This window comes from Tamandua tetradactyla, chromosome 8, assembly GCF_023851605.1.
Source record: "Tamandua tetradactyla isolate mTamTet1 chromosome 8, mTamTet1.pri, whole genome shotgun sequence".
NCBI classification, from domain to species: domain Eukaryota; kingdom Metazoa; phylum Chordata; class Mammalia; order Pilosa; family Myrmecophagidae; genus Tamandua; species Tamandua tetradactyla.
Window position 1 is genome coordinate 119,055,460 of NC_135334.1, and position 24,566 is coordinate 119,080,025.

General features: G+C 39.0%; 1 long non-coding RNA gene across 1 annotated transcript in view; it reads right to left on the bottom strand.

The window, feature by feature from the left end:
- Nucleotides 1–2,083: 2,083 nt before the first annotated feature.
- The window catches only part of LOC143643763 (uncharacterized), a 38,926-nt gene continuing 16,443 nt past the window's right edge, over nt 2,084–24,566 (bottom strand). The window contains exons 2-3 of the long non-coding RNA XR_013156380.1: nt 3,767–3,945; nt 2,084–2,169 (exon numbers count right to left, since the gene is read on the bottom strand). This is a non-coding gene — a long non-coding RNA (uncharacterized LOC143643763). The remainder of the gene's footprint in view (nt 2,170–3,766; nt 3,946–24,566) is intronic.

Here is a 24,566-nt window from a genome sequence, read left to right on the forward strand (position 1 = left end):
TAAACTATGATGTGTTGTATTAATTTATTTCCCTGACAGTGCTGCTGGATAAAAATAGTCTTACTTCGGCTAGGGTGAACTAAATGGCCCCCTAGATTTTACTTTCTAAAAGTCAAATTTGACCATTCCCTTGTTAAAAACATCCCTGAAACCAAACTCTAAACTCTCTAGCACTGTATCAAAGACCATTCAAAGTCTTGCCTCATTGACCTTTCTCACCCTATACAAAAGCCCAATGTTCATTCTGTTTTCACGAACACTTCATTTACTTTTATTATTCCATACCCATGAACTTGCCGCCTCCACTGTCAGAAATGTCCTTAACTCCCTTATCAACTCTGTGGTCCCTTAAGTCAATCTATCCAGGATAATCTCTCTTAGCTTAAGTCAAACTGATTATGGACATTAGTTATGGACACAAGTGTCTTTTCAAAGTGATTAAGTTTTTGTAAAATTAGATTGTAGTGATGGTCACATGGTTTTTTAAAGATCCCCATAACACTGAGCTGTTTATTTAGGGAGGGTGAAATTTATGGTATGTAAATTATATTTCAATAAAATTGCTTTAAAAATGAAAAATGATTTACTATATATTAATGAAGCATCAAGAAAATACCTTGCACAGTAAAATAAAAATCAAAAGGTATCAAGAATAAAAATAAATGAATAAATACATGAGAAAAGTCAATCTAAGCTTTTATCAAAAAACATTAATTACAATCTAGGTCTGAAGTTTAGTGCATACTTTGTCTAATTTGAATCAGTTTTCCTATTTCAAGTCTTAGTTAAGGTTACTTGAGAAGAGAATTGGAAATCACAAAAATAAATCAATACCACAGTTGACCAAGGCTGGGTTCAATAATACTGCCCACATTTGAGTACAGCGAGGGGAAGAAGGATTCATTAGTTATTTAATAACTACAGGGCCTCCTGTTTATCTCAGAAATCCTCCAAGGAACACAGTTATTTCCCACCTATTATTTCCTATTGATTTTCACCCCCTGCCAAGAGGCAGAGCAGAAAGAGGGGTTATAGCCAAAGAAGGTAACAACTGAGAGGGAGGAAGGAGTGGAGAGACCTGCACAGCTCAGCGGAGGTGATGGCAGGTGGGAATGCAAAGCTTTTGACTCGTAGTTCACGTCTCTGTGTGTACAGTTCTCCGACGCCAAGATGATTCCATGAGACCTGGAATTCCGCCTGCTCACTTGAGTCCAGAATGCTAAGGACTTTGAAAGGAGATCATTAGATTGAGAATTCTGACGTCGACGTCATCATCATCGTCGTCATTACCATCATCATCTTCTTTTCTCTTTACCTTCTTCTTCTTCACTGCAATCATTATTATTAGCATGAATACTAATTACATTCACACTACCACCTGAATGGCATTACATATATAATTATATAGAGAGTGTAATACCATTGCAATCTTAGCACTCTATTTTTCACAATAAATGATTATCATAGTTAATGTTTATTGCTGTATAGAGGGAACTCTCCCCTGGATGGTCAAGGCTTCCAGATGATCCTATTGAAGCCAAAAAGAGACAGTTTCTTTTAACATGTTAAGAGAATTGTCACATATGATATGTATTAAGTGCCAAATTCCATCTTAAGTGTTGACATATATTACTCATAATGCTTGGAGCACCTTTATGGGGAAGGTACTTTCAATATTACCTTCATTTTACAAGTGAGAAGCTGAGGCATGAAGCAGGTCAGGATGCTATACAAAGTCACATAGCAAGAAAGTAAGTGATGGAGGAGGGCTTTAATCAAGGCAGTCTGACAGGTAATTGACTCAAGGAACCCTCACAACAAACTATGAAGTGAGAACTGTTAAAATTATCCTCATTTTGCAGATGAGGAAACTGAGCAGAGAACATATAAGTACATTGTCCAAGAACACATAGCTCATGAGCAGTCAATCCAGGGTTTGAAACCAACAATCTGACTTGAATCTGTGCAATTTTCCATCAACCTTTATTCCTTCCCTCTACTACAACCAACTTTAAAATGCTATGCTGAGAAAAAATTTTAAACATGGAAACTGAGCTTTGAATAACAGAGGCTACTTCACCTGGATAATGATGATCAGATTTGTCATTTGAACTTGGGTCTCTCAAATAACAATGTCCACACTCTTAAATATCAACTAGGTACCATAATCTAAAAAGTATGGGCAGAGAAATAATAGTTACAAGAGAAAAGACAATTTTCTGACTATCCCTCTGAAAATCAATTTCACAATTAGGCACAGAATTCAGATCAAAGTTTTAGCTCAAAGACTGCATAGAGTTGATCTTAAAAGAAATTACCAACACCTCCTCATTTCCCTTAGGGTCAAACTAAGTTTCACAATGGAACTAATTTTCAGGGCCCAAACATGTGCATGCCCCCATCAGAGTCCCTGCTATCTCTAAGGAGCATTAGGTGCATTCCCCACAACTCTTGGCATCTGATTTCCATTATACTTCCAAGGAACTCTCTTCTCTCTGGGAATGGACCCTCCACAACCTTTCATATAAATATGCATAATTCTCCCCTCTATATGCACACACATGCACACATACAAATATTCACATATTCTATTTCTAGGATTGCATGTGTTAAGTAGCTGGGTCCTTAGACCTTCACACTGTTGGGCTAGCTTCTGATGCAGGATAAAGCATAGCAAAACTTCTAGAACACTGCAGTAGATGTTCATTTTTCTGACCATCCACTAATCGTTCCCAGTCTCAGTCTGTGGACTTCAGACGGGGCATCCTTTGTTTTCAGGGGAGAAACATCGCCCAGGCCCAGCCAATCAGCAAAAGAATCCCTCTGCTTCTCTGACTGGTTCTGGATTGCTGGGCACATTGATCCACACTGGCCCAGTCAAAGTGCATCAATACTAATGCAGGGGTTCCTTCCTTTTTAGTTATTTCTGACCCTAATGCAACATGAGCCTGGAGCTATAGGGGACTACCATATAGCACCTGCAAATGAAGCTATCAGAGGTGTCAGTTTTGCTGAGAAATGCTGAAAATTCTTAGAATTAATGGTAGTTTTTGAGCCCCTAGATGAATGTATCTCTGAGTGAGTTTGAGCCCTGGCCATCTCAATTACATAATCAAATAAATTCCCATTTAAGTTAGCTGATTTGAGTAAAGTTTTCATTTATGTACGACAGAAATAATTTAACTGTTTCAAGCACAAATCATAGATGCTGAACTTGAGTTTTATTCCCAATGCTTTCTCTCTTTGCCTTTTGTTTGAAAAGAAATTCCTTTTCAATATAACCCAAAAGGGCAAAGAGAGTCAACGTACTTGAACTTAGGCCAGCCAAGAACTCATGGCCCAGGCTGGTGGCTCAGCAGGCAGAGTTCTTGCCTGCCATGCTGGAGACCTGAGTTCGATTCCTGGTGCCTGCCCATGCAAACAACAACAACAACAACTCATGGCCCACTAGAACTAATCATCCCATCTGTCTCTTATTAGAAATGTCTTTCTCTGTGTGCGTGTGTGTTTCAAATACCCTCTGACATGGGTCTCAAAATGCCAAAAGTTGTTTTAATTCCTCACAGCTCAATAGGCAAATAGAAACTGTAAAACTTTGATGCATCAATCAGGAAAGAAAGTCTTGCAATATGATTATAAAAGTTCCCTCATGAGGTGGTTACATTTGGAAGAGAGGCTTTTCCAGTGCAATATACCAGACAGCTCTTTCTCCACCTGTTCTTATCAAGCTCAATGAATACTTAATACATAAAATAATGTCTTTTACTACTGTATTCTGTGTCCTGGTAGAGATCAGACTCCCACAACACATCAAAATGGTAGACTCCAGGCAGAGTCCAACAATTTCTTCAGGCATCACTGCCAAGGGCCAATACACTGAAAGCCCTTCCCTAATGAAATGACAATCTGTGTCATAGACAGGCATCTGGAGACCATCTTTGAAACCTAGAACAAAGAGAATAATAATGTAGCAGAAATATTCAAGAAGCATAGTAAACAAATATGCAATTTCACAGCATTGATATTTTTAAGGGAACACTTTATATCTCTTTTTAAACCTTGGTATATACAATCATTTCCACACCCTCTCATGTCTATAGCAATTGTCTGTCTGTGGAATTTATCACTTTTTATTATTTATTATCATTATTTGTATATAAGTCTCATCTTTTCTACAAGAATGTGGGCTCCTTGAGGAGAGAGATCTTGCTTATCCTTATATCTCAGGCATGACACTTTAGGGTGGCCCTTCTATAAATAGTAGAAGAGTGAAAAAGAATGCTTGCATGTTTTTTTTAAAGCAAGGTAAACCTGGATGGAAATAGAAAACTGTGTCATTTGTTAAAGGAGACTGCGTTAGAAGAAAGTTGTAAAAATTGATAGAGTTGGAGTTTAAACTTCAGTGAATAAATCTGAATCCTCTATGGTATAAGCATGTAACCTCTGATGTCACCAGGCAGCCTGTTTCCCTAAGGGTAAGGCCCTGTTTCTTGTGGAGCGTAACTGATGACTACAAGGTTTTAATGGCAAAGGTATTTTAGTTTGCTTTCATTCCTTTACCTATTATCTTACATTTTACAACATTACTGTAACCAGTAACTGGCTTTTGTCAGATCCTACAAACTCTTTGTTTAGCTTAGTTCCCTCACATGCTATCTTTTTTTTTTTTCACAGTTCTAAGTACAAGGCCTTTATTTCGTATAAAATTAAACATGCTTGTTAAAAATTAAACCAACAAATTACGAAGAAGAGAAATAGAACCCATTATTCCAAATTTTACCATCCATAGATAGCTATGATTTCCTGGTATCTCTCTATGCTTGCTAGTTTTTAATAAATACTTAACATTTAATATAAATTGAATTTAATGGAAGAAAAGGTTACTCATGTATTTTAGAAAGATTATGAAAAATATTATGAGGTTGCAATCATCATATTTAAAATTTTGTCTCTTTTATTGTTCACCTATACCCTACAATAATATAGGAAGTGAGTTGCCCTCATATGTTTCCTCCACCATGTCTCCTCCCACCTATCAATTTTTCTAACCTATGTTACTTTTATTTTAAATTTTTTGCATCAAATTGTGTTTTTTAACCATAATTCTTACTTTATTTTATTTTAGTCCTAGACATATGTAGATGATAAAATGATTACTAATTCTCTTATACTGGCTTCTCTTTTCTTGGTTTTCTAAATTTTATTCATCCTATGGATGCCATTTTCTTAGAATTTGTGCATGAGAAACTTTACCTGTTCTTTATTTTGGAAATCTAACATTGATTAGGTAAACATCTTTTTTTCATATAAGGTTTAAAAATATGAAATGATCAACTAGGTTGTTATTTAAATGTATATGGTACAAAAGCATTCTTAAAGACAAAAGAACACAGAGCATATAACACCCATGAGCCTTTCTTGCAAATTTGGCAATGGCAAAATTCAGCCATTCTACTGAAAAACACTAAAACAGGATAAATGGACTAATACAACATTCGATACCCAAAGAAAATGAAACAATACCTAAACCCTTACATGCTATCTTAAGTTCATTGAACCATTTATGACTTTACAGCAACCTGCAAGCATAAGTAGTGCCTCAGCCAGACCAGCTAGATGTTGACAGTTCTTAATGGCCCTTTGGTTGGTTAGTTCAATTCCTCTACTTGTTATCTTACATTAATTAGGTGATTGACAACACTGTTGTGACCTCTAACTCTATGCTTTCCCCAGCTGGCTTTTATCAGTCCTCAAGAGCAGCTTCTCCGGTCCATGCTCACACACTTCCAACTGAACAAATCAATCAATATCTCCCAATGTCCCATGCCACTATTTCCATCTCCCTTTGCCTGAGTCTCATAAGAACCTCAGAGTCTCTCCAATTCAGGAAGACAGATTTGTGCTTCATCCTTCAGCTCCAGTTCTCCTTGCTGGCACCTGTGTAAGAGACTTCTTTCTCTCTTTGGAACCCTCGTGTCACAGAATTAATTTTTTATAATATATGTATGATATACTGGTAAAATTAATAATTAAAAGACTAAATTAGTCCTATGGAGAGACAGAAAACTGTTTCCCTTGACTCTACTTTTCCCCATCTCAGTATTTTTTTTGCAAGGGCAGGCACTGGAAATCGAACCCGGGTCTCCAGCATGGCAGGTGAGAACTTTGCCTGCTGAGCCACTGTGGCTTGCCCTCTATCTCAGTATTTTATACATCCAGTGGCATCATGGAACGTTGTTCTTTTTTTATCACTTTTCTTACTTAACTAGAATGTGAGAGAAATGTAAGATAAGAGTATGGAATTTCAAATGAAAAGTGGCTTTTTCCCTAGCAAGAAGATTTTAGAGGGATTTTTTTGTTGTATTGTTTATTTGTTCTTAGGGAGGGAAAGAAAAACCTAGAGGAGAGTAAAGCCAGAAAGAGGTGTATATGCATGTATATGCGTTCATGTAAAACTTCTCTAAAGTTCCAAAGAATACCAGACATTTACATATGAGTCCTGGAAAAGTTATGAGCTGAGATATAAAAAAATCAATTTTTCAAAAACAGTATTCCATTCGAGCTTAGTAGCCATTCCCAAACAAGAAAATCTGGATTAAGAACAATTAAAGAAGGTGGTGCAATGGTGACTCAGTGGCAGAATTGTCGCCTGCCATGCCAGAGACCCCTGCTCAATTCCCGGAGCCCACCCTTGCAAAAAAAAATAAAAATAAAAAAAACTGTAAAAGATGAGTGAGATAAGAGAAGCAAACTGGACTTCCGGAGAAGATGGCGGCTTAGTAAGACGCGCGGGTCTTAGTTCCTCCTCCAGAAAAGCAACTAAAGAAACAGAAACAATACGAAACAGCTCCCGGAGCCACGACAGAGACCAAAAAGACAGTGCACCCCATTCTGGAACGGCTGAACAGGCACGGAGAATCCGCTGCAGTGAGATACCCGAGGGGCGCGCGTTTTCCCGGCCGGGGCGGCTGGCGACTGGAGTCCCCTCCATGCACGTGGCTCCCCGGTCTGACTAGGAACGTTGGATAGCGGGGCCCTCCCGCCACGCTTGGCATCTCGGGCCAGCTGGGCAATTTGGACCGGCACTTCCCTAAGCCGCGGCAGCCGGCGACCCCCCCCTCCACGCGCGGTTTCCCGGGCCGACTGCAAGATTCGGATTGGCAAGTTAAAGGAGCCACAGCATCTTTTACTGGTGGGACCTGCAGACAGACGAGCACCACGAGTGCCACCTACTGGGCAGGAAAAGAGAAACAGAGCCCAGAGATTTCACAGAAAACCTTTCAACCAGCTGGGTCCCACACCCAGGGAAATCTGATCAAATGCCCAGACACCAAAAGAAAATAATGGATGACGCTCGGAAAATTGAAGATATAGCCCAGTCAAAGGAACAAACCAATAGTTCAAATGAGATACAGGAGCTGAGACAACTAATGCTGAATATATGAACAGAAATGGAAAAACTCTTCAAAAACCAAATCAATAAATTGAGGGAGGACATGAAGAAGACATGGGCTGAACAAAAACAAGAAATAGAAAATCTGAAAAAACAAATCACAGAACTTATGGGAGTGAAGGACAAAGAAGAAAAAATGGAAAAAACAATGGATACCTACAATGGTAGATCTAAAGAGACAGAAGCTACAATTAGTGAACTGGAGGATGGAACATCTGAATTCCAAAAAGAAACAGAAACTATAGGGAAAAGAATGGAAAAACTTGAGCAGGGGATCAGGGAACTGAATGACAATATGAAGCGCACAAATATACGTGCTGTGGGTGTCCCAGAAGGAGAAGAGAAGGGAAAAGGAGGAGAAAAACTAATGGAAGAAATTATCACTGAAAATTTCCCAACTCTTATGAAAGACCTAAATTTACAGATCCAAGAAGTGCAGCGCACCCCAAAGAGAATAGACCCAAATAGGTGTTCTCCAAGACACTTACTAGTTAGAATGTCAGAGGTCAAAGAGAAAGAGAGGATCTTGAAAGCAGCAAGAGAAAAACAATCTGTCACATACAAGGGAAACCCAATAAGACTATGTGTAGATTTCTCAGCAGAAACCATGGAAGCTAGAAGACAGTGGGATGATATATTTAAATTACTAAAAGAGAAAAACTGCCAACCAAGACTTCTATATCCAGCAAAATTGTCCTTCAAAAATGAAGGAGAAATTAAAACATTTATAGACAAAAAGTCACTGAGAGAATTTGTGACCAAGAGACCAGCTCTGCAAGAAATACTAAAGGGAGCACTAGAGTCAGATACGAAAAGAGAGATGAGAGGTATGGAGTAAAGTGTAGAAAGAAGGAAAATCAGATATGATATATATAATACAAAAGACAAAATGGTAGAGGAAAATATTATCCAAACAGTAATAACACTAAAAGTTAATGGACTGAATTTCCCAATCAAAAGACATAGACTGGCAGAATGGATTACGACCTAGCAATACCACTGCTAGGTATCTACTCAAAGGACTTAAGGGCAAAGACACAGACGGACATTTGCACACCAGTGTTTATAGCAGCATTATCTACAATTCCAAAGAGATGGAAACAGCCAAAATGTCCATCAACAGACGAGTGGCTAAACAAACTGTGGCATATACCTATGATGGAATATTGTGCAGCTTTAAGACAGACTAAACTTATGAAGCATGTAATAACATGAATGGACCTAGAGAACATTATGCTGAGTGAGTCTAGCCAAAAACTAAAGGACAAATACTGTATGGTCCCACTGATGTGAACTGACATTCGAGAATCAGCTTGGAATATATCATTGGTAACAGAGACCAGCAGGAGTTAGAAACAGGGTAAGATAATGGGTAATTGGAGCTGAAGGGATACAGACTGTGCAACAGGACTAGATACAAAAACTCAAAAATGGACAGCACAATAATACCTAAGTGTAATGTAACTAGGTTGGAACACTGAATGAAGCTGCACCTGAAATATAGTTTTTTGTTTGTTTGTTTGTATCTTTTGTGTTTGTTTTTTCTCCTTTTCCTTTATATATATATATATATATATTTTATTAGTATTATTATTTTAATTCTCTTCTCTATATTAACATTCGATATCTTTTTCTGCTGTTTTGCTAGTTCTTTTCCTAAATCGATGCAAATGTACTAAGAAATGATGATCATACATCTATGTGATGATACTAAGAATTACTGAGTGCATGTGTAGAATGGAATGATTTCTAAATGTTGTGTTAATTTCTTTTCTTTTTTTTGATTAATAAAAAAAATTAAAAAAAAAAAAGAGAAGCAAACTGCACCTTATGGATTGGTCTCATTAAGCCTAGCTCTAAAATTTGTAACATAATTTAATGCATTGATATCTTCAAAGTCTGCACTTTTCCACTTGAAAATGTGGTAGTATTTATCCATTATTTTTACCTAGTTCGCATTGGAAAAGAAACCATTAGATCCACAACTAATTGAATTAAGATAAAATAGAAGAAAACAAGACCAACAATTATAATATATGAATAAAAGATGCTAAAACATGAGGCCATAACTAGTTATTGCTGTCATAAAGAAAGCTTTCTTCTGACTTTGCTGCTATTCATACAAACAAATATGACAAAATCGCATACCCCCAGTAAAGGATAAGTGTAAAAGATGTGGTTAATATTATCCAAGTAGAATCCTTAAAGCTATAAATGGCAGATGAATACATATGTGCTCAACAAAATAAGAACTGTATTTGAATTAATTCTAATGCAAAACCAAGAAGAACAAAACCTTTTCTTTTATCTCTCTGTGTAGTTGGTATCCAAGTCCACAGTTCAGGCATAGAAAAAGGTACTTATTTTTTTTCTATAACCATAATTTATTTTACAAAACCTGGAAGGCAGAAACTTAATTTCCATCAATTTGATGAGTTTCTCCTCACCTCTCCAGGGGAAGTTCTAGATAGGATGACACGGGCTGCAGGAGCAGAGGTGGGGAGGCAGGCAGAATAAACATCTATTGGGCAGTCCATCATGGTGCTTGGCCTTTGGTTATGGGTCCGCATAAGTAGCCTCATTCCCTGCTACCTGACCAACCTTCCAGGCACAGAGGCTCTGCTACTTTGGATAGTACTTGGTGTTAGACAAATCATGCAGCCTCTAGGATACTTGGGGACATATTCTGAGGCTTTTGAAGGACCCCATTTGGCTGCACCCAGTGGACAGCTGTCTCTGGATGCATCCCTCCTTAAAGTGCAGCTTAGGTGATTCTGTTCTAGAAAAGTTGGCAGTTGTAATAGATGGGGTGGGACTACAGGCTGTGCAGGGGCAGGAGGGGAGGTGGAACTCTTTTTCTCTGTCTCATTGTGTTTCTCTAAACATTTTATCTGTGCTTGATTGGAGCCTTCTCAATTCTCTTAAGTGCTTTAGGCTTTTAACCAAAGCCAGGAGGAGATTGGCAGGCAACTTTTTTCTTTCTGGCTTGCCACATCCCTCTCCTGAGGCAATGGCTCAGGATACCCTAGCTGTTTGAATAAGAAGAGTTCAGGAGGATGAATCATGGTTGAATACTTCAAAACCTTCCCAGGAAATAGGAAAAATATCTATGAGGTTATATGGAAGAAAATTAACATAATGTTGAGGGTAGGTGGACAAAATTAGCATAAATTAGAATAAAGTACACTGATTTTGCTGATCTCTTTGCCTGTAAGCAATCCCATAGAACTGAATTTTGAATCTCTTTCAAATAGAGAAACTTGTGACAAAGGCATTCTTTTCTATGTTATAGTCTTCCATAGACTGCAGGGTATACCTTGAAATTTCTCTAGGGATAAATCTTTATTCAATACACCTCACTTATTAGGAGCTGAACTTTTCACTTTGAAATATATTCAATATCAATAACTGGTCATCCTAGAACTTTGCCCTTAGATATCTTGCTAAGTCAGGCATAGAAAATGCTTTCAAATTCCCTGAAAAACTAATCCATTCCAAATTAACGTGATCTATTCAGTGCTATTTTCCTTTAGAGTTTATGAATTCCTTCACAAAGAAAGTACCACAAAGTCACTGGGTCAGAAAATGGCGGTGTGAGTCTCTTCTATCATGCATGACCAAAATTTTTTAGTTGATTAAGCCATTCTGTCCCACGTTCATTACAATAAAAATCCAAGCGTGCACTAGTCTGGGAAGACTGTGAATAGCTTGAAGTAGCTGTCACTTGTAGATGAATTAATGCTCACTTTCATTTGAAAATGTTCAAACATTTCAAGAGCCTGTAAGCCCCTAATGCTGTGTAAAAATTGTCCACCTGGATGCCTCTGGGTGACACGCATGCACCATTCATGATTCCACAGCATACCTTGCACACCCTCTTATTTTGGCCACTTTCTACTTTGGGGAATCCAGCTGTTCTGAGGCAGGAGCCAGAGAGCCTACATCTGTACACTCCCCACCACTAATGGCTTATTAGCAATCTAGACTCTGCCATTCACATATACCTGAACCAGTTTGGGTTGAGGGGCGAGGCAGACACCCTGAGCGTGCGGTAATTGCCATTCTGGCAGTTGTGCTGCAGTGGCACCTGGTCCCTTGTAGGTAGCAGCAGCAGAGTTTCTGACTTGCAGAACTAAGCATCATAGGGCCAAGCAATGCTGGTGCAGCATTTCACCTGAAGAAAGCCCTTCAGTGGGGTTAGGAATTGTCCCTGAATTGGTGGCTTAAGAGTCTGGCTTTCATATACTTCCAGAGACTTATAAGTTACACATGACATTTTATAAACGTCTTTCCTGGTTAAACCAGATGTCATTGTTGACAATGCACAGCAGTTATAGTTATTGAGAAAATAAATAATGAATCACACAGATTACATTTTTATGCACCATACAAAGGGTGTAATAGGAAAAAAAGGCTAATCTTATTCATGTTGATAAGTTAGCAACGGTACTGACATTCTATGGGGAAAATCCAATATTTAGGACACTAAGCATTTGTTTATACATTCCAGGGGGCATGTTGGCCCAATCTTGGTGTTATGAAAGTTTTTTTTTCACTTATTTTTAAATACTTATACCTTTGGTACATGTATTTTTGAATTGTTAAAAGGAGAAGGAGGTGTATTTGCAGGTATAGTTTTTACAATTGGTTTTTCATTTTGTAAAGTGATATGGAAATTCCAACAGTGCTGTTCAGTGCAATTATCCAGAACACTAGGGCATGGTTTCTGTGAGCCATTACTCAGTACTTCCTGTGTACAAAGCACCACAACAGATAGCAGAGATGAAATATACAAAATTAATAATAGGAGATCATCGTAGTTTTCAAGTTGCCTTCACTATCATCATTTCTTTGTAATCCAAACAGCACACAAACTAGAAAAGTCCTCATTATACTTCCAGAATTCCTATTTACTCCTCAAATAAATTGTTCTTTCCTTGGAAATTATTGATTAACAGGACTACCCAAAGAAAATAACCTATTAATTCCTGTACACCTCACTGCTGGCATTGAGAATAGCTGCATTATATCTCAAGCCAATATTATTACACTGCTTCCTTGGACCATAATAGCATAAAACATGTCCTTTGGGGAAACAATCAGAGGAATTACTCAAGTGTCTCCAACGATGATCATGTGCCTCGCATGCATTCTAGAGCCAGTCACCTATCCTACTCTCATCCAATAAAGCCTTGCTTTGTGGTATCAATAGCTAATTACATTACAGTTCTGCCTCAGTAGCATAGATTGATGGTTTCATTATAACATTTAAATAGAATTGCTTTTAACTTATCAGAAAGAAATTGTGTAATTGCTGAAAAACAGCTGTTGCAGGTCACATGGAAAAGAAATGATTAACAGAAAATGGCAAACTTTTCTGGGGAAGCCAGACGGCATTTAAGTCTTTTGGACTGTATTATGTGCAGCAAAAAGAAGTCTGACATTTGTCAGATTTCATCAGGTCAGCACCTGTGAACTTTATCATGACTGTCACCTATGTGGGACACTGGTCAGCACCCTGAGCTGTATCACTCACGTCACCTGTGTAGGATGCTGTACCACAGCTCAAGGAAGTACTTGCAGAATCATCATCCACTCTAACTCAGATAATTCTATTCCCCTATAACATGGCATCACTTGTCTTCCAGGCATATGAAAGAGAACTTTCATGCTCCTTCTTGGCTAGTAAATGCTTTCTTTGTTGCATTAGTTGAACTTGTAGAAAGAACAACTTTCATTAGAAGGAATTAGATTCCCATCCTCATCTGGTCTGATGCTAAACTGCTTTCTTCTTTGAGGATGAGACAAAATAATGTCCCAAGGTTCTGTTTTCATATTTCTCCCCTTAGTGCTTATCCTGGTTTGAAGCTGTTATGTATCCCAGAAAAGCCATATTCTTCTAATCCAATCTCTTGGAGGCAGACCTATTATTGGGTGGAACCTTTTGAATAGGTTGTTTCTATGGAGATGTGACCTCAACCAATTGTGGGTGGGACCTTTTAATTAGGTTGTTTCCATGGAGATACGACCCCAGCTATTCAAGGTGGGTCTTAATCCATTTACTAGAGTCCTTAAAGAGGGAAATATTTTGGAGGAAGCACAGATGCAGACATTTGAAGATGCAGAAGGAAGATGCCAGATGCTGAAAGGGCCCTTTGAAACCAGAAGCTGGGAGAGAAGGACAGCAGACATTGTCATGTGACTTCCCATGTGACAGTGGAACCCAAATGCCAGCTGCCTTTCCTCTGAGATGGCATACTTTTGTTGGTGCCTTAATTTGGACATTTCCATGGTCTTAGAATTGTAAGTTGTCACCTAATAAATCCCCATTATAAAAGCCAATCATTCTATTATATTGCATTGCAGCAGCTTTAGCAAACCAAAATATCTCTCTAGGACAAGAGTGATTATAACTGCATGAATGTCATCTCTCTATCTTCAACCACATAGGAACACATTGCTAATCAGTCATGGTATTCTTTCCTATTAAACACAAAAATATTCTGCAACTCAGTGTTCCAAACACTACTTTTATTTTACCAGGTAAAAGAAAACATATTGACGTTCCCTTCCTAAGCCATCTTAGTTATCTTGTGCTTTTAGCTTTTATTTCTCTGATTGTTACAACATAGCTGAGGGCTGGATATCAAATATATAAGAATCATTGAAAAAGAGGCTAGAGTCAGAGCTGAATGCAAGAAAGGTAAACAATGGAACTGTTAAGACCCTTCACTGGTATAGCAGGACTAGAGAATCAAGTCACTAAGATATTATAAGACAAATAATACATAGGGCAGTTAAAGCATGTGTAAGCCAGTGTGGTGGGTTCAATGGTGCCTCTTCCCCCCGCCCCCAAAAAACAAAGATATGTCCACTCAAAATCACAAACACAGCTAGTTTTGAAAAAAGGGTCTTTGCAGATGTAATTAAGTTAAGGATTTTGAGGTGACATCATCCTTAATTTGGGTGGGCCCTAAATCCAATGGCAAGTGTCCTTATAAGAAAAGAGAAGGGGAAATGGCACACAGTGGAGAAGACGATGTGAAGACAGCAGCGGAGATTGAAGTGATGCATCTATACATGAAGGAATACCGAGGACTGTCAGCAACCACCAGAAACATGGATCAGATCCTCTCTCAGAGCTTCTATAGGGAACAACCCTGCCGACATCTTTGATTTCAGACTTATGGCCTCCAGGACTGTGAGAGAATACATTTCTGTTGTTTTAAGTCACCCTGTTTGTTATTTGTTACAACAACATATATATATATATATATATATATATATATATATATATATATAACAAGTCCTAGGAATCTAATACAGCCAGGAAAGCTAGGGAGTTGCTACAATTAATAGCAAAAATGAAGACTTAAAATGTTATAGACAAAAGAAGGTTGGTTTGACATGAGAGAAAAGTTCCATGACAAACCCAGGGTAAGTGTTTGGCTTTCTTTCTAGTTGAGGAACCACTTCTATGGTTGGTAGAGTGGCCACAACTAATGTTTCATAAACCCCAGTGACCCCTGGCTTTACAGCACAGCCCAGGAAGATGCTAAGCCTCATTTTGTGGGCGTTCTGGTCAAGATGAGTGAGTAGTTCTGCCCTTCTGCTGCCTCTAAAGTTCAATCAGTGGCCCTCCGTAAGGCATGGTATGATCAATATACAATGCTAAACAGTGGCTGTAAGTATCAATTCCCTTAATCTATAGCTCTATATTTTTATTGGGATGAGAGACCCTTCATCATTTATGTATGCAGTCAAATTCTTCATCCTTGAACCTAAGCTTTTTTCCCTTATTTCTGCCCATCACTGGAAGGAAACCTTTGGAAGGACTGAATCTACAACAATTAGATCCAAAATCCCAGGGTTATCTTTACCTCAGATCCTCCCTCATACTCAATGTCAAGGCACCAAGCCCAGTTGTGTCTCTCTATTCCTTTCCTTCATTCCCTTCCCATTCCGATCATTTATTTTCTTTTACCTGGATTTCCATGAAGATCTCTTTAAAGACCTTCTTGCCTCCAGTACCTGTCTACTCTGATAGTTCTTTTCTCCTCCCGATAGATAAAGGTCCTTAAAAAAAGATTACAAGAATGTAACTTCTTTTATCAAAGGCTTTTGATAATTCTCATAATCATACAGAGTAAGATCCAATGACATATTGATTTAGCATTCAATGACTTCCATAATCCTGACTGGACACATTTTTCCAAATTTATCTATCACCGTCCTAATAGGAATATTGCAATTTGAAAGATTATGCTACTTTCCATTTCCAGAAAATGCCTGCAATTCCATTTGCATGCTTTTCCATGTGTTCTGCCTACTAGTTGACTTTTATCTTTTTTAGTACATTTTTCACATCCCAGTTACAAAACCACCTCCCTCACAAAAACTTTCTCTGCTCTTACTACAAGAAATTCTCTTTCCTCACAATGAAACACAGCATTGACTTTAAAATATAGCATTTTATTGTTATCTAAAAACAGGCTGTCTTCCCTCACCTTAGAAAGTTCTTGATGATAAGCATCACTTTTTTGCCCATCTCTTTTGCAAGTGTTTTTTAAACATTAGATTTACACCACATATTCAATAAGTAGAATAATATATTGAGATATGAATCGACTGTTTGAACTCACTCACTCTTCTTTCATCTCTTATAATCCATGTGAATGAAAGAATTGGTTAGCAGAAATAATTTCAACATCAAGAAAATTCCTCAACTTTAGCAGTTTACAACTTTCTAGCTAGTTTTCTTTCCCAAAGTAATTTACAAATGGTAAAATATCCAATATGAATTATTTACTTCACTCACTCCATTTAATTTCATTCAACAAACATTTACTGTGTTTTGAATAATGTCTGACTCAATGCTAGATTTTAGAACTATAGAGAACACAGTTCCTATCTTCAATGGACTTTCCATTGGGGGAAAGAGAAAAAGTTAACTTTATAGTAATTACAAAATAGCACGAAAAAAAAACAGTATGACAAGTGCTCTATCAGAGAAATACAGATGGTCGTGGAAGGCACATAAGGAGCACCTATACCAAGATAGTAATGTCTCAGCTGAATTTTTAAAAGAAAGCAGAAGTTGCATAAATATAAGTTTGGAGGTGGAAGCCTCCTCCAATTATGTGGAGAAGAGGAACTGCATAATTGAGGTCCCAGAGGCAAGGGCAAGCAGAAGGAGATTCAGATTTATAGGCAATTGACTCACAGAAAACAACCCTAGAGTAGTGTATTAGTTCCCTATGGCTGCTGTAACAAATTACCACAAGCTTGGTGGTTTAAAACAATGGCAATTTATGACAGAAATGCAAAATCAGTTTCTCTGAGCTGAAATCAAAGCTTACAGCAGCCTCCTGGAGGTTTTAGAAGTAACTCTGTTCCTTCCTTCTTCCAGTTTCTGGGGGCTGCTGGTATTCCTTGACTTCTGACCCTATCACTTCTATCTCTGCCTCTGTGGTCTAATTGCCTCCTCTACTCTGTCTTCTGCCTCTTTCTCATAAGGATACTTTTTGGGCATCCAGCATGATTTTCTTATCTCAAGATCCTTAACTTAATTACAAATGCAAAGACCTTTTTCCAAATAAGGTAACATTTGCAGATTCCAGGGATTAGGCCATAGACACATCTTTGGGGGTCTTTGCATCCTACCACAAATGGCCACTGATCCTCATCATAAAATGCTTTGTATGCTCTTCTCACAGAAATATCAGCAGGCCAAGAAAATGGAGGAAATCTAAAGTCCAACATGCCTCTAAACACATGGAGTCATAAATAAAGTACTTGAATTTAAATATTTAGTACTTAGTTGCTCTAAAGAAGAAAATTACTGAATTTTGGGAAATACTGTGATATGAGGTTGAAGTAGATTGAGGGGCTGAATGCAGGAAAAAATTCTCTAGGCATGAGAAAAAGGAAACAATGTATTTGTTGCTACAGACAAGGAGGGGGAGAGAGAAGAGCTAACAGGAGGGTAAGACAAGGGGAAAGGAGCCAAGAATAGACCAAAGCTGTATATTGGTGAGGGAACTACAAGTATTATGGAAATAAGGGTTTAATGTAAGAATTAGACTATACAATTGTGGCAGGAGCTGAAGAAGTGATGCCTAAAAGGGATGAGAGGGAAGATCAGGGAAACCTTAATCAACCAGTTTTTCTGAAGTTACTAGTGTGGATGGACAGCTGGAAGCCAACCACACCTGAAATGGGACTATAAAGGTAGAATTCATGGGGAGGTCTGTGGACACTGCCATGTGTCCAAATACATGGACCCACAGATAAAGTGCTTGAGTCCAAATACCTAGTGGGGTAGCATTGCATCTGTGGAGTTACCTCCTCAGTAGGCCCACAGGCAATTGCTAGCAGTCAGGAAGACAAGCTGGATGCAGAGCCAAGCAAGGACAAGCTGAAACCCTCAAGGAAACTCTTCATCTGCTTGTCACTGTCAGACCACAACAACCTTCTGAGAACTAGAAGGTTTTTGCTTCCCGTCAAGCTTCCAAATCTCACACAAGTTCTTTCTTTGGGTAATTCTTATTTTATTTCTATCTGCTTTCCCTAATATCAAAAAGAGGGATTTTTCCTTCATTGTATCAATCAGGGTCAGACTTAGGGATCCTAGAATTACCCTAACTGACATAGAACAATCCAGTAAGGCTATAAGCCTATCAGATGGATGAAATGAACCCCAACTTTTCAATAAAGGCCATATCCAGAAGTAGTTTCTTAAGTGAAATTTCTTAGGAATTCAAGAAAAGTGTTGATTTTCTATCTGGATCAATGTAGGATAGCAGCACAGAATAGCGTATGACAAAGAGAAAGTAGGCATAGAAAATCATGGAAGGAGAGTCCCTTACCCGACACCCACCAACATGTCCAAGAACATAGGCCACAGGAAACTTAAGTCAATCCACCTTGCTCTTGATAGACAATGATGCCCTTTCTGACATGCTGCACTGTAACTTATTAAATTCTATAATCAGGTGTCATGGTCAGGTTCATGTGTCAACTTGGCCAGGTGGTGGTACCCGTTTGTCTGGTTGGGCAAGTGCTGGCCTGTCTGTTGCTATGAGGACATTTCATAGAATTAAATCATGATCATGTCTGCTTCATCCACAGCTGACTGCATTTGTAATCAGCCAAGGAAAGTGTCTTCTGCAATGAGTGGTATTTAATCTCATCAATGGAAGGCTTTTAAGGAGGATTCAGAAGAGACAGTCTCTCTTCTTCCTGCTTTGGCCAGCGAGCCTCTCCTGTGGAGTTCGTCCAGACCCTCCGTTGGAGTCATCAGCTTCACAGCCTGCCCTACAGATTTTGGACTCTATGTTCCCACGATTACATGAGACACTTTCTATAAATTTTATATTTACGAGTGTTCCTTGTTGACTATGTTTCTCTAGAGAACCCTAACTAATACATCAGAATTTTAGGAGAAAAATTCAAGGTGATTTTAAGTATCCATAGCATTAAACCTCTAGAAAGACTGTTTCTTTCAATCCCCTCCACCAAATCTTGTTTTCCTGTAGTTTATTTTCATTTTTGCTGTATGTGATACTAAAAATGTTTGATTTTTAAAATTGGGTTAATCTCTTTTCCAATTGTAAACTCTAAGGACTTTGATAAATTTCTCTCTGAGACTCACAAACCAAATCCTGCCTTTGCCTCTTAATGGGATGAGAAAAACCTGCCTGAGCTCACAAAAAGCAAAATTAGATTGTTCAATTCCTAGTGTCTCCATGTTGCAAGGAGCAGCCCCGAGGGTGTGCTGAGCGCTGTTCAAATGCGTGGCTGGTGTCCTTGAGGACTGAGGGCCCCTGGACCTTAAAGGGCATCCAAAAACCCTTAGGGGCCGTGCGGCTTTAAGATCTCACAAAGTGCTTTTGCAGATATTTGAAAACAGTCCTTCAAAGTAGATAGGGTAAAAAATGTCATTCCTATTTAATGTAACAAAAATTGGGGCAGTAAATGAAGGTTGTTCCCTAAGCTAGAACAGCCCATGAGTAGCAGAGCAGATCCTGAATCCTCTCCACTCTGCACATGAATGGCCATAACTATCCTTTCAAGAGTTGAAAAGAAATTCTCAGGAAATATCGCAATCCACTTCACAGTATTATTGGGAAAGAAAAGAGGGCAAGATATTTTTCTTCCACTATAGATAGAAAAACCAAATCCCATAGAGTTTAAGTGCCCCAAGTTGCCTAGCCAGTCAGATGCAAATGAGACCCCAGAACTTTCTACCCTGTAGTAGATTGAATAATGTTCCCCACAAAGACATGTTCAAGTCCTAACTCAGGGTTCCCAGGGGTGTGAATTCATTTGTAAATAGGATCTTTAAAGATCCTGTTAAGATGAAGCCAAAATGAATCATGATGGGTCTTAATGCATTAAGACCAGAGTCTTTATGAGCAAAAGAAATTTGGACATGAAACTGGGAGCCACAAGAAGGGACAGAAAGAGACAGGTCACCATGTGATAGGAACAGAGATTGATTGTCAGCAAGCCACCATAAAATACAACGAACACTGGAGAAGGCATCACCTGCCTGCTGAGACCTTGGTTTTAGACTTCTAGCCTCCAAGCTGAGAGCCAATAAATTCCTGTCATTTAAGCCAACCAATTTGTGGTATTTGTTATGGCAGCCTTGCCAAACTAAGACCAACCCTTATTCCTAACCACATCAGACAATAAGAAATGTGGAAAGCAAGAAAGATTTTCTCTAAAGTAAACAACTCTTACACCCAACTGCCTCAGATGAGTGATTCCATCATCTTAACTTCTATTGTGTAACTTAAAAAGCCTAATGACATTGATTTTATTGTATGTTCCAAGATCTCATAATTATAATTAATCTTCTAGAAAACAATACAAACTGTTGTATCGCCAGAGAAGCAAGGAGCTACATTTGTGCATGGTGAATCACACCCAACAGATGCTACTAACCTTCAAATGTGCTACTATATTAGCTAACTTCTGGGCAGTTTAATACAGTTCCTGATAATTAATATGATTTTACTATCTGATGGTGCAATATGGTAATATTATTATAGAGCTAAGACAACAGGAAAAGGAAAAAGGGTCATCACTGCTGGTGATTCACTGCTGGTGTGTGATGCTAAAAATATGCTTTATTCCTTTGTTTAAACACAACAATTCAGAAATAACCATTCACTCAGGAGATCCAGAAGAGGGAGAATGTCTAAGTTCACTTCTTTTCTCTATATAATTTAATGAAATTGAAATTTGAAGATGCTTAGATCATCCAGAGACACAAGTGTTCATTCACGAAGCCCTTTCTGAGCACCTACTATGTGTAGAGCCCTGTACTTCGCATCTAGACTCGAAAACTCCCTTTCCTCTAGAGCTCACATCTAATTGGGGAGTTGGGTGAGAAAAGAAAATAAGACACTGTGCTGTAAGCTACAAGAGGGTACATATCAAGTGCTCCAAGCACATAGAGGAAGAAACTACTTCTTTGCCTAGGCAAACCCAGGAAAGCTCACAGAGAAGGTGAAAGCAGTTGAAGGATAACAGTCCATTTCTCACAAAAGAAAGAAAAGAGAAAGAAGTAGGGGGTGTACCTGTTCTAGATTCTGTATTAGGTAGAGACTTGGTCCCTCTTGTTCACTTTTTTTTTCATAGGCAGGCATCGGGAATTGAACCCAGGTCTCCAGCATGGCAGGCAAAAATTCTGCCACTGAGCCACCATCATACTGCCCCCTCTTGTACACTTTTATTTAACCTACTAGCATATTGCTGTCACTCAAATATTGAACAGATGATGAACTCCAAGTGCAAGAGAGAACAGCATGTGAGAAGTTTGGTTATCTTGTCTTTTACCATAGCTTTGTATATGCCTGTTTCCTGCTACAAATTCACAGTCTGTTATTAGCTATAACAAAATACATAGAGCTTTTGAGAATCAAAAGTATTTCCTTGGCTAATTTGTGTCAAAACTACCCTAATGTGTTCTCATTTCATGGAGAAACCTGACCTGGACTGACATAAGACTATTTTTAAATCTTAATTTCCTGCAATTAATGTGAATATTTATCCATTTTGCTGAGAGAGTAACGGTATGTTTGAAGGGAGTGCTGACCCAGACCCCACTGGGGGTTTCGTATAATATGTACCACATGTACAGAAGCACCTTTCTAAAACCTGAAAAATGTGAGTTCCAAAACGCATTGCCCCAAGAGTTTTAGTTAAAGGATTGTAGCTCTGTAAAATATTGCAATAATCCTGATTAAATTCACAGATCCTATCACCCTTTGCTTCTTTACCTTCTTCTGGCTTATTGCTCAGGTTTGTCTTCTGCCAGTCTCAGTGTGGGCTGGGGGGGCCACTTGACCCATGCTAATCCAGGGAGGGCCCTAGATTAGCATTGCTCCCACATATGTGCTTGACCCCAGGACAACCCCTCTTGGGACTGACCTATGCCGGAGCTCTCATACTTGACCCTGATAACTGTCACTGTTGTAATGATCATAAACTGTCAAACATTCCTTTAATAGTAGCAGAGGGAAGGTTTATCTGTGAATGAGTGAGTGCCAAATGGAAAGAGCGAGCAAAGTAAGGCATGACCTTCACCTTAATGCAAATGGACTATTTTTAGGTACTTCAGGAACCAGAAAACTCAATACACTGAAAGGAAAGCGTATAGAGAAGCAAGGAAATCAAGTCACAGGGATGTTTGAGAAACATCTGTTGCAAAACCTTGCCAAGGACAAACCCTGAACAGGAAGATAAAGGAAGTCTACTTGCTTGGAGAACGTCGTTTGCATTAGACGTAGCAGCGGCTCATCTGAGTCTGATTTAATCCTCAGGTTACCCAGAAAGAACAGATTCAGTATCTTTATTATACAGAGAAGGAATAAAGACATTTTGAGATGGAAAAACTTCCCCAAGGACAGAGAACTGAGAAGGGGCAGGCCTGTAATTAAGTCAAAGGTGGGCTTGTTCCACACACTATGCCTTGGACAGCTCCATGCTTAGTCACACACAAAGGATATTGGCCTAAAAAGAGTGACATTTGCTTTGTGCTCCTAGATAGGTACAGAGCACCCATCTTACCAATTAAGATTGGCAGGAGTTGATAATGCAAAAGAATAGTTCTGGTCATGCTTTTGTGCATAGGCCCATCGTAATCGTTATTGTTATTCTTAAAAAATAATTAATTGTTATTGTTATTACAATGATGGAATATTGAACAACTAGTTTAGCCTGGACCTTGTACTGGGCACTTCGCTCACAGTGACTCATCATCTCCTTGCCCACCCTTCAAGGCAGACCTTATAATCCCTGAGAGTCAGAAAAATTGAGGAAATCTCCTAGGGTTCCTCCCCTAGCAAGTGGTAGGCAAGGGATTTAATTATAGTTATATAACTTGAAAACTCATACTTTTTCCACATACCATGCTGTGACATTTTCAAATATGGAGCTATTGTTGGCCTTGCATCCTAAGGTCCATCTCAATATTTACAGCTTTTGTCATTGAGGCATTATTGAAGGAGAATAGAAGATTCGTTTCAGGACCAACGCTGAGAAAGCTGTCCAGGAACTGGTCCCTCCAGTCGCCCCAACTCCACATCACTGGGGCCACACCGCACTGAGCACTGCAAAGGCCATTGGCAATCTGATTGTTCAAACCTTGCTTAGCTAAATACATGACAGCATGGATGACATGGCACACAGACATTAGAAAATTGCCCCTTCTCTTCTCCCAGGGAAGGGATTACCACAAGAATGTTCCTTCTCACTGAGGAAAGGAGTAAATCATTTCCACAGAACTCCGCGTCTACCATTCCCAAGCTTTCTCCTTGCTGCCACAGTCTCAATGACCTACCTATGCAAACATGTCTCCATATGGCACCCCACAGCTAAGAATCAACCAATGCCGTGGTTTTCAGCCCCAGGCAACACCCCCCACCCCCACCCCGGGTACAGTCTAGGGGGTGGAAATGTGTGTGAGTGTAGAAGTACTGCTGTTGTAAATGGATTGGGGAGCTGGTCTCTCCTGGATTGGAAGAGACCAGGAATCCAAAGGAGGTACATGAGACTATCCTGCAAAATGAATTGCTCTGTACAAAATATCGAAGTGCCTCCTGTTCTGGAAATTCTGCCCCAGAACTGACATTTTACTCCTAGCTTGTGGCTAAACCCTGATGCTAAACCACCTCCTTGTCCCCAAATCCCTCAAACCATCCCATGCCTCTCACAAGATATGTTATTAAAAAACAGCTTTGTCCCAGATATTAGAATTAATAGTTATTTTCTAAAATTTAGACATTAAAAAAACAAATAATGGGGGAAGGAGAGTAAATGGTAAAATAATATAATAATTCTTAATCAGAGTTGCTGATAGCACGTTTCTTAATTTTAAATGCGACTTTAAAAATTGTAGAACCTAGAAGTCTTTCAACCTAGAAAGGCTTATCACACAAAATTAATACTGTTCGCCATTGTCCTAGAATAATTACTTTTGCACCCTTCCTAGTTCTACATCTTACTTTCAACCCTAAATTTAACCCCTGACAGGAATAGATAAATAGGATATAAGTGCTCGATTATCTGGCTCGGCGCCAGTCAGGTTATATTTTGTCTGACTGTACAAGCATTCAATGTATTGCTGGGGTCAGCAGGCCATGGTCCACAGGCCAAACCAGGCCACAGCCATAGGCTGTTTTTGTGTGACCCAGAGGCTAAAAATGGTTTTTACAGTTTTAGAGGTTGTTGTGTGAATTATGTGCACCATTTAGACAGGCTTTTAATCTTAATCCACATTCTTATAGGTGTGACCCCATTGTAATTAGGACATCTTGAAGATGTCACTTTTAATTAAGATGAGACCCAACTGAGTAAGGGCGGATCTTAATCCTGATTACAGGAGGCCTTATAAAGAGAGGAAACAGGAAGCCAGAATTTAGAGAAGGCTGCAGATAAGAGCAGCGAATCGGCAGAAACCAGACGAGCGGACAGGACAGAAGGACAAGAGATGCGATCAAGCCAAGGAACCCCAAGGATTGCTACTGGCCAGCGCCAGAGCAGCACAGACTCCTGAGAAGGCAAGTCTTGCCAGTATCTCGATTTTGGACTTCTTCTGGCC